Source organism: Pteropus vampyrus, unplaced genomic scaffold (genome assembly GCF_000151845.1).
Source record: "Pteropus vampyrus isolate Shadow unplaced genomic scaffold, Pvam_2.0 Scaffold203, whole genome shotgun sequence".
Classification (NCBI taxonomy): Eukaryota; Metazoa; Chordata; class Mammalia; order Chiroptera; family Pteropodidae; genus Pteropus; species Pteropus vampyrus.
In genome coordinates, this window is record NW_011888984.1 from 548,394 (window position 1) to 556,630 (window position 8,237).

The 8,237-nt window shown below is 44.5% G+C and overlaps 2 pseudogenes; one reads left to right on the plus strand and one right to left on the minus strand.

Moving 5' to 3' along the window:
- LOC105300214 overlaps nt 1-5,254 on the minus strand; it is a 10,105-nt pseudogene extending 4,851 nt beyond the window's left edge.
- A 2,767-nt stretch (nt 5,255-8,021) lies between these two features.
- On the plus strand, nt 8,022-8,139 carry LOC111746880 (annotated as a pseudogene).
- The last annotated feature ends 98 nt before the right edge of the window (nt 8,140-8,237 follow it).

Genomic DNA, 8,237 nt, shown 5'->3' on the forward strand with positions numbered 1-8,237 from the left:
CATGTTGTTTTTTAATAATGTGGTTCATTGCTCCTGATTGCTGCATAGCACTCCAGTTTACTAATTCACTGTCCTTAATTATTCACCTACTAATGAAGACCAACATTGCCTTGAATTCTTTGCTACTGCAAACAATACTTTAATCAGCGACCTTGGACTTGTGCATTTTTCTTGGATTGCATACCTTAGATTGGGACTGCTGGATCATAGGCTACATATTGCTGAATTATACCGACCAGAGATGCATGTCCCTTACAAATCCTACATGTCTTCGCTAATATTGGTTCCTCTCTGACCTTCTAATTTTGGCCACTCTGATGGATTTAAACTAACATGTTTAATTTCCTAACTGATTATGAATGAGGCTGAGCGTCTTTTCAGACTTCTTAGCCATCTGGATTTCCTTTGATGTTAATTGCCTATACTTTGCCCATTTTTTTTTTCTGTTGGGTTTCCTATTTTTAAATGTTTGTGGGATTTTGTTGTATATTCTAAATATTAATCACTCTTTTTTTTGAAGCTGAAAATACCTTCTCCCAGCTTGTCACTCATTAGTTAATTTTTCAATCATATCTTTGTTTGGAAGAAATATTTAATTTTAATCTAGTCAAATCCATCTCATTTTCGCTATGTGGTTTATGTTTTCTATGTTTAAGAATTTTTATTCACCCCAAAGTCAAAAGGTAGTCTACATTTTTCTACTAGTTGTTAGGGGTCGAATCAAGTCCCCCCAAAAGATATGTTGAAATCCTAACCCCCAGTTACAGAGTGTGTTCTTAAGCTTAGATTCTCTTCTTTTAGTGGTTACCCCAAAAGTGTTATCACGTGTATTTAACAAAATCCTCTCCACTTATAAGTCGTTCGAGATTGTAGTTCTTTTTTTAACATCGAAATTCGACATCGTCGCGATATTTTTGACAGAGCGCATCCGTGTTGACCTTCCCTTTGATTTCCTTATTATTCCCTCGTCATTTCTTTTTGCGTTTCAGACCTTTATTCCAGGATTACCTTCCTTCTTCCTGAAGCACGTCCTTTAGAAGTTCTTTGGAAGAGGGTATCTCGGGAATCAGTTTCTAGTTTTTGGTGTGTCTATACGATAATCTTATTTTTGCTCTCGAAAGATAGTTTTGCTGGGCACACTATTCTAGCATGACAGTTATTCATTTCTCACTCTCAGTTCTTTTAGTAGCTCATTCCACTATCTTCTGGCTTGCGTCACACTTCTAAAAATAGAACCGTGGCATGGCGATGGTTGCCCAACTCTGTGAATTTACTAAAAATAATTGAACCACTAAAACAGATGACTTTTATGGTATGTAAATGATACCACAGTAAAGTTGTCGAAAACATTTCTGGCTCTGTTTTAATGATTTTCTCTTTAATGTGTGTGCTAGGGTTTACTATATGTCTCATGTGGATCTATTTTTAAATATTCCGCTTGAGATTCATAGACTTTCCTGAATTTGAGGAAGAGGCTCATCAATTCTGAAAAATGCTTAGATATTGTCTCTTTAAATGCGCTTCTCCCCTTCTGTTATCTTGCTTCTGTAAACACAAATTAGATGTATGTCGGACCTTCCCACTTTGTTCCATATTTCTTAACCCATTGTTCTTAATTTTTGCCTTTTTTCTTATGCTGTGTAATTTCTTCAAATATGTACATGTTCCAGTTTCTTCTCCTTTCAGTTGTGGTAAAATCTATTTAATTTGTCCACTGGGTTTTAAATTTCTCACTTATGTTATTTCTAGGTTCTTTGTTGTTGTTGTTCAAATCTTCCTTGCCAATCTCGATAGTCTGTTTTTCCTTATGTATTTCTTAAGCTCCATCTTTAACGTTTTTAAAATGTAATATATTTATTTTATATTCTGTACCTTATAATTTCAATACCATTGGTGAGTTTGAGGCTGAAGTTTATTGCTTCTGCTTTTGTGGTTTGTGGAACTCATGTTCCTTGGGATTTTTATCTATGGAAATTCTTTAAAGCCTGGGTTTAAAATGCATTTTCCTGGATAGAGTTAGTGTTTGCTTATGCCATGGACCTGTGAGACTAGCCGACTTGGGACCACTCTAAAATTTTGTCTGGAGGTCTCTCAGGCTACACAGATGGTACAGATTTAGGCTCTAAACCCATAGGGATATGGATTTATTGTTAGGAATTCTCAGGGGAAATTTTTCTCATTACAGAGTCAGAGAAACATAGATTCCCACAGTCTTTTTGGGGCGAGGGGGAGAGGGAGGTTAAAAACAGTACCAACTGAGGGATTGTCTTGAGGTTCTGGAATTTTATGTATAGGTCTCTGATCTTTACTCACTTTGCTTGAGTCCTAGGATTTTTCTTCTATGAAAATTGCCTATTAACACCCAGGCTTTATGCAGATAATCCCAGGACAAGTGATGAGTCTTCAGATCTCTTCACTTTTCTGAGTTCATGCTTTCTTGTTTTTGGTCTGCAAGGTACATTTAAGGCATACTGTCTCTCCTTTAAGAGTGTAACCACCGAGGGGATGGCCCAGGTATCTGGCCCCCCAAGCCTCCTCTGCTCTCCTTCCTTGAATTAGAGAGCTAATCTCCATATAATTAATTGTAGCTATTCATTTTAAAATTAATTACATCTTGTCCCTATCTTTCATGGACAACAAATTCATTTACACATTCATCCAACAGTTACTGCTCTTATTCAGAGAACCCTGAAGGGCCGGTAATGCATTAAAACCAAAGGATGTCTCTGTTATGGACTGAATTGAGTCTCTCCCTACCTCCACCCCCAAATTCATATGTTGAAGCCCTAACCCTCAGTACCCGAAAATGACTGTACTTGGAAATAGGGCCTTTAAAGAGGTGATTGAGTTAAGACGAGGTTGTTAGGGTGGACCCTAATTCAGTCTGACCGCTGTCCTTATAAGAAGAGGAAATTTGCACACACTGAGACACCAGGGATGCGTGTGCACAGAGGCAAGAAGGCAGCCGTCTGCCAGCTGTGGAGAGCGACCCCAGGAGCCAGACCTGCCCACACGTCGGTCTTGGCTATCTAGCCTCCAGAACTGTGAGAAAACGAATTTCCATCATTGCCGAAGCCCCTGAGTCTGTGGTACTTTATCACAGCGGCCGGAGCAGATGAACGTTGTCTCCAGTGCCGTAACTTCAGACACCGTCTTCTAGGGCCTAGAGAGAGGAACTATGATTTGACACGGGGCCTTTCTGAAGCTGTTCACGTCACACCCATAGCACAGCCAGGTTTGGCAGACAGACTTAACAGCCCAGGCCTAGGATGTGTCTCACTCACCCACGATGATATTTCTTTTTTCAGGGTGTCATTCAAGTCCTTCTGTTGAGGAACGGCTCTGAGGATAGGCAACGCCTTGGTGACGCTCCCATCTTTTCCAGACGACTTGGTTTAGAAGCTCTGTGGGCCATGCTGAGAAGGAGGGCTGGGGGAGAGGTGAGAGCAGCAGGAGTTAGGGAGAGCGGAGAGGGAAGCAGCACCCTATCGGGCATGAAACTAGACTTCCTGCAGTAGATGTGGGGGAGGAAGGCATTTTATGAGGTCTGGAAACAGAGGGAAATGTGGGAAGGGCACGGTGTTCCATGAGCTTAGGACTAAGCGATTCAGAGGTGGTGCAAATGTCTAAATTGATTAAGTCAGGAGGCTAATTCGGTCATAGATCATAACACCTATTAACCTTTATTCCTTCCCCCGTCTTTAGGTATAACAAATATATTCTCTCATGGAAAAAATAGTTACCGAGCACGATCACTGTATTGGGCACATCGCAGGGGAAGGGACAGTCCCTGCCCTTCGGGCAGCTACGAGTCTGGGCGGGCAGGAGAGGCACTGAGCATGCGCAGACAGAAATGGTGCGCGTTCCAGAAGGGGCAGTAGGGGGCGCTGCGGGATCTGAGGGCTTCCGTGAGGAAGTTGAGACCTGATAGATGAAAAGGTGGGCGGAGGGGGCGGGGAGAGGGAATTGCAGGCCAACAGACCCTGCTGCGAAAGCCCTGAAGTGAATGTCAGTTCACTGCCACTGATGAAGCCCAGTGACTGGGCTGTGGCGTGAAGGGGACGACTGTAGGGCGGGAGGCAGCAAACAGACGCCTACTGGGAAAGCATGTTCTCGGGAAGGGTGAGGATTTTAGACCCTCCCTGAAGGCCAGTGGGAAACTACAGAAGGATTTAGTAGTGTGACATGATTACTCTGGTTGTTGAGTGAGTCCTGAATTAATTGTTGAGCAAGATTTGGAGGGTGACTACAGCAGTGGTTCAAGCGAGGGATGATGGTGGCTTGGAAGAGGGTAGCTTTTGTGGGACCGAGAAAAGTGACAGGTTTAGAAGCTCTAGAACACTAAAGGATCTGATATAGGGGGCGACTGTGATGAGCTAGAAGAAAAGGGTCTACATGTTATTCTAGGAGTGTGTCCATGGGAAGCAGAATTTCTAAAAAACATACGAGTATGGAGAAGGAATAATAATGTCTGGAGACAGCACTGGGGTGCCCAGGATGGCAGATTGTAGCGTCGTTCACAATATTTGCTGTCTGTCCTGAAAGATACCCTGATTGATAGCGAGCTTGGCCATATTACTCGCTTTAGCCAATGAAATGTGAACACAAGTGACGCACAGCTCTTCTGAGTGGAAGCTTCAAGAGCCAGCTCATGGCTGTCCGTGTGTCTTTTCCCTCTGCCAGGAGACTGGCAATGCTTCGGAGGCTGCCGCATGAGTGAAGAGCTTGGGTCCATGAATGAAGACATGGAGTAGAGCCCCGCCGACCGTGGTTGGACGTGGCACGTGAGCGAGTCTCTCCCTTTGTTTGGGTGAACCGCTGGGATTCGGGCTCATTTGTTTTCGCAGTGTATCTTGACTACCTTGCTCTTCCTTTGGAACCTGAGCTGTTTGGCAAATGGGGGGGAATGAAGAACCTTCAGTTAGGATTGTGGCAATTATCTTCAGGAAACGAGTTGGCTTTAGATAAGGTAAGAATTGGAGGAAACATTCAGTCAAAGGTTTACGGGGGTTACAGTTTGAGAAGGATGGAGGCAGGTAGGAGTCGGGTGGAGCAAAACACAGCACAGAGAATGGTAGCGGTGAGAGGATCTGAGATGACGAGAGGGGCCTGTACTCAGGGCATTACCAAGGAAAAAGAGAGGAAGCATGATGGAGGGCAGCAGGCTCTCGGGTTCCTAACCACGTGTTGCTTCGAAGAGCTGCCTCTCAGTCCCATCTGCTCCCTCTCATCTCACCCCCTTAATCTTCTTCATCGTTTTCTCCTAATTGGCTTACTTCTCAGTCGTCGGTGTCCTTTTAATAGAATATGACTCCCATGCTGCAAAAATCTGGCCTGAGCTGGTCACCACTATACCCCGAATGCCAGGCACAGGGGCCCAACTATTTCTGAGATCAATGAATGAATGAAACTTATGGATCCCTCCCACTGGTCAGATCTCTCCCTTCAGCAAAGAGGGCCTCTCAGTGGTCTGTAAACCAAGGTTTGACTCTTGGCTCACATTTTATTGTCTTAGTGACTGTGGGCAAGTTATGAAACCTCTCTGACCTTGGTTTCCTTAGATTGAAAACAGGATAATAACAGTTATCTAACTCATGGGGCCGTTCTCAGAATTATATGAGATGGCTTGTGTAAATGACTCAGACTGCTGAACAACTATTCAATTCGTTGGCACTTGTTTTGTCCTAATTTTAGTAATGGCATCTATGCTGACTCCCGGTGCAGACAAATATGCCATTCCTCTCCACTAGAAGTCCACACAGTTTTCCCAGTCTCCTTGTCCCCAGCCTTACGGAGAGTAAAAGGGACTTGTCCACAGACCTACAGGGCAGATGGAAGACCCAATCCAGGGCGTTCCCCACGACCGCTTAGAAGGAAGTGGCCCTCTCAACTAGTGAGGGATGAGACTCAAAGAAATATCCAGCAGGCAAGGGAGCGTATTAGTTTCTTGTTGCTGCTGTAACACAATCCTGCAAACTTAGTGCTTAGAACAACACGAACGTATTATCTTAATAGTTTGGGAGGACAGAAATCAGAAATGGGTCTCACTGAGCTAAAATCAAGGTTTTGCAGGGCTGCGTTCCTTCTGGAACTTCTTTGCCTTTTCTGGCTCCTAGAGGCCACCTGTGTTTCTTGCCTCGTGGTCCCCTCTCCATCTTTAGAGTCAGCAGTGGCATCACTCCGACCTCTGCCTCCATGGTCACATCTTCTTCTCTGCCTTTCCTGCCTTCCTTTCTCATCTATAAGGACCTGTGATTGCATCGGGTCTACTTGGATAATCCAGGATAACGTCCTCATCTCAGAATCCTTAATCTGATCACATGCGCAAAGTCCTTTCTGCCATGTAAGATATTATATTGACAGGTTCCCGGGATTAGAACATGCACATCTTTGGGGACCGTTATTCTGCCTCCCACAGAGGACAAGTTAGAAGTTGGCCCTCAGGTAGCCAAGCACTCTTCGTGTCCCTCCCCAGTCTCCCCAGCTGTGTGCCGACCTCCTGTCTTTCTTTTCCTCCTTTTCCCATCTATTTCTGTCCTTGCAACACATTTAAAACAGGCACCATCAGCTAGAGGCATTTGCTCCAAACCCCCTAATCCTTGTGAACGGCAGTCTAGGTAAAGGTCCCCTCTGATTGCACTGGAGTGAGCTGGATCAGACAGGGTCTCCAGGTCGAGCCCCTGGAACAGCATAGTCCAGGAGAAATAGAATGTGAGCCACAGATATGAGTCGCATATGCGATTTCAAATTTTCTGGGAGTCTCATTTTTAAAAAAAAGTAAAAAGAAATAGATAGAATTAATTTTAATAAAATATATTTTATTTAATCCAGTATATCAGAAATATGATCATTTCAGCATTCATTCAATGTAAAAATTATTAATGAGATATTTTATGTTGAGTCTTTGAAATCTGGTGTGTATTTTATTCTTTACCATATCTCAGTTCTAACACTGCATGTACCTAACAGCCAACAGTGCAGGCCTAGAACATAAACCCTGCAAGGGCCCCGGAGCCTGGAACAGTCCCTGGCACAACAGGCCCTCAGATTTGTCGAAAGCAAGAATTAATGGACCGCTCTGTTCAGGCTTAGACTCTTCTTTCCAAAAGCCCTGTCAGCTGACCTAAAGAAGGAAGCCAAATAGGCCGCTCATTTGTATCTAATTTGCATGCATTCCTCTCAGGCATGTTTGCTGCCCAGGCAACCTCTCTCTAATGATTCCCACTGAGTCCACTCTTACCCAGACAACCTTGAGAGATGCACCGTTGAGCTGTGCTCAGTGCTTAGTCTTGTCTGGAAGCTAACGGAGAGAAAGGGGACTCTCCATGGAGTCAGTTCCCGAGAGACATTGGGGGCGAGTGGGTGAAGAATGCCCGCCCCCCCCAGACATGTGCCCATGGCCATTGATGCTCTGGTTCTGGTCCCTACTCACCTCTTGCCTTATCACCCTGTTATGGACTGAACTGTGTCCCCCTCAAACTCATAGATTAAAGCCTAACCCCCGACATGGCTGAATTGGAAGATAGAGCTTTTAGGAGGTTATTAAGATTAAATGAGATCAAAAGAGTGGGGCCGAAATCCAACAGGACTGGAGCCCTCGTGAGAAGAGGAAGAGACACCCAGGGCACACGAACACAGAGAAGAGGCCTTGCGGGGACACAGTGAGAAGGTGGCCGTCTTCAAGCCAAGGAGAGAGGCCTCAGGAGAAAGCAGACCTGCTGGCACCTTGATCTTGGACTTTCAGCCTCCAGAACTGTGAGGAAATAAATTTGTTCTTTAGCCACCCAGGCTGCGGTGTTTCGTTAGCCCCAGCAAACTGATACAGACGTCTTCTCTCGCTGGCCTTCAGTGCTGCCCTGGAACGACATTCCTGTCCTTCAACAAGTTAAGCACAGAGTTCCTACTTAACTCAGCAATTCCATTTCTAGGCGTGTGCCAAACAGACCTGAAGATATGCGTTTACACATAAACTTGTACCCGAATGTTCATAGCAGCATTATTCATAAAAACCAAGAAGTGGAGTCTACGGCCACGCCACCCTGAATGTGCCCGATCTCGTCTGATCTCGGAAGCTAAGCAGGGTCGGGCCTGTTAGTACTTGGATGGGAGACCACCTAGGAAAACCAGGTGCTATAGGTGTTAAAAAATAAAAATCAAAAAGTGGAAACAGCCCAGATGTCCATCAACTGGTGAATGGATAAACAAAATGTTATTTTCATAAAACGCAATATTATTCA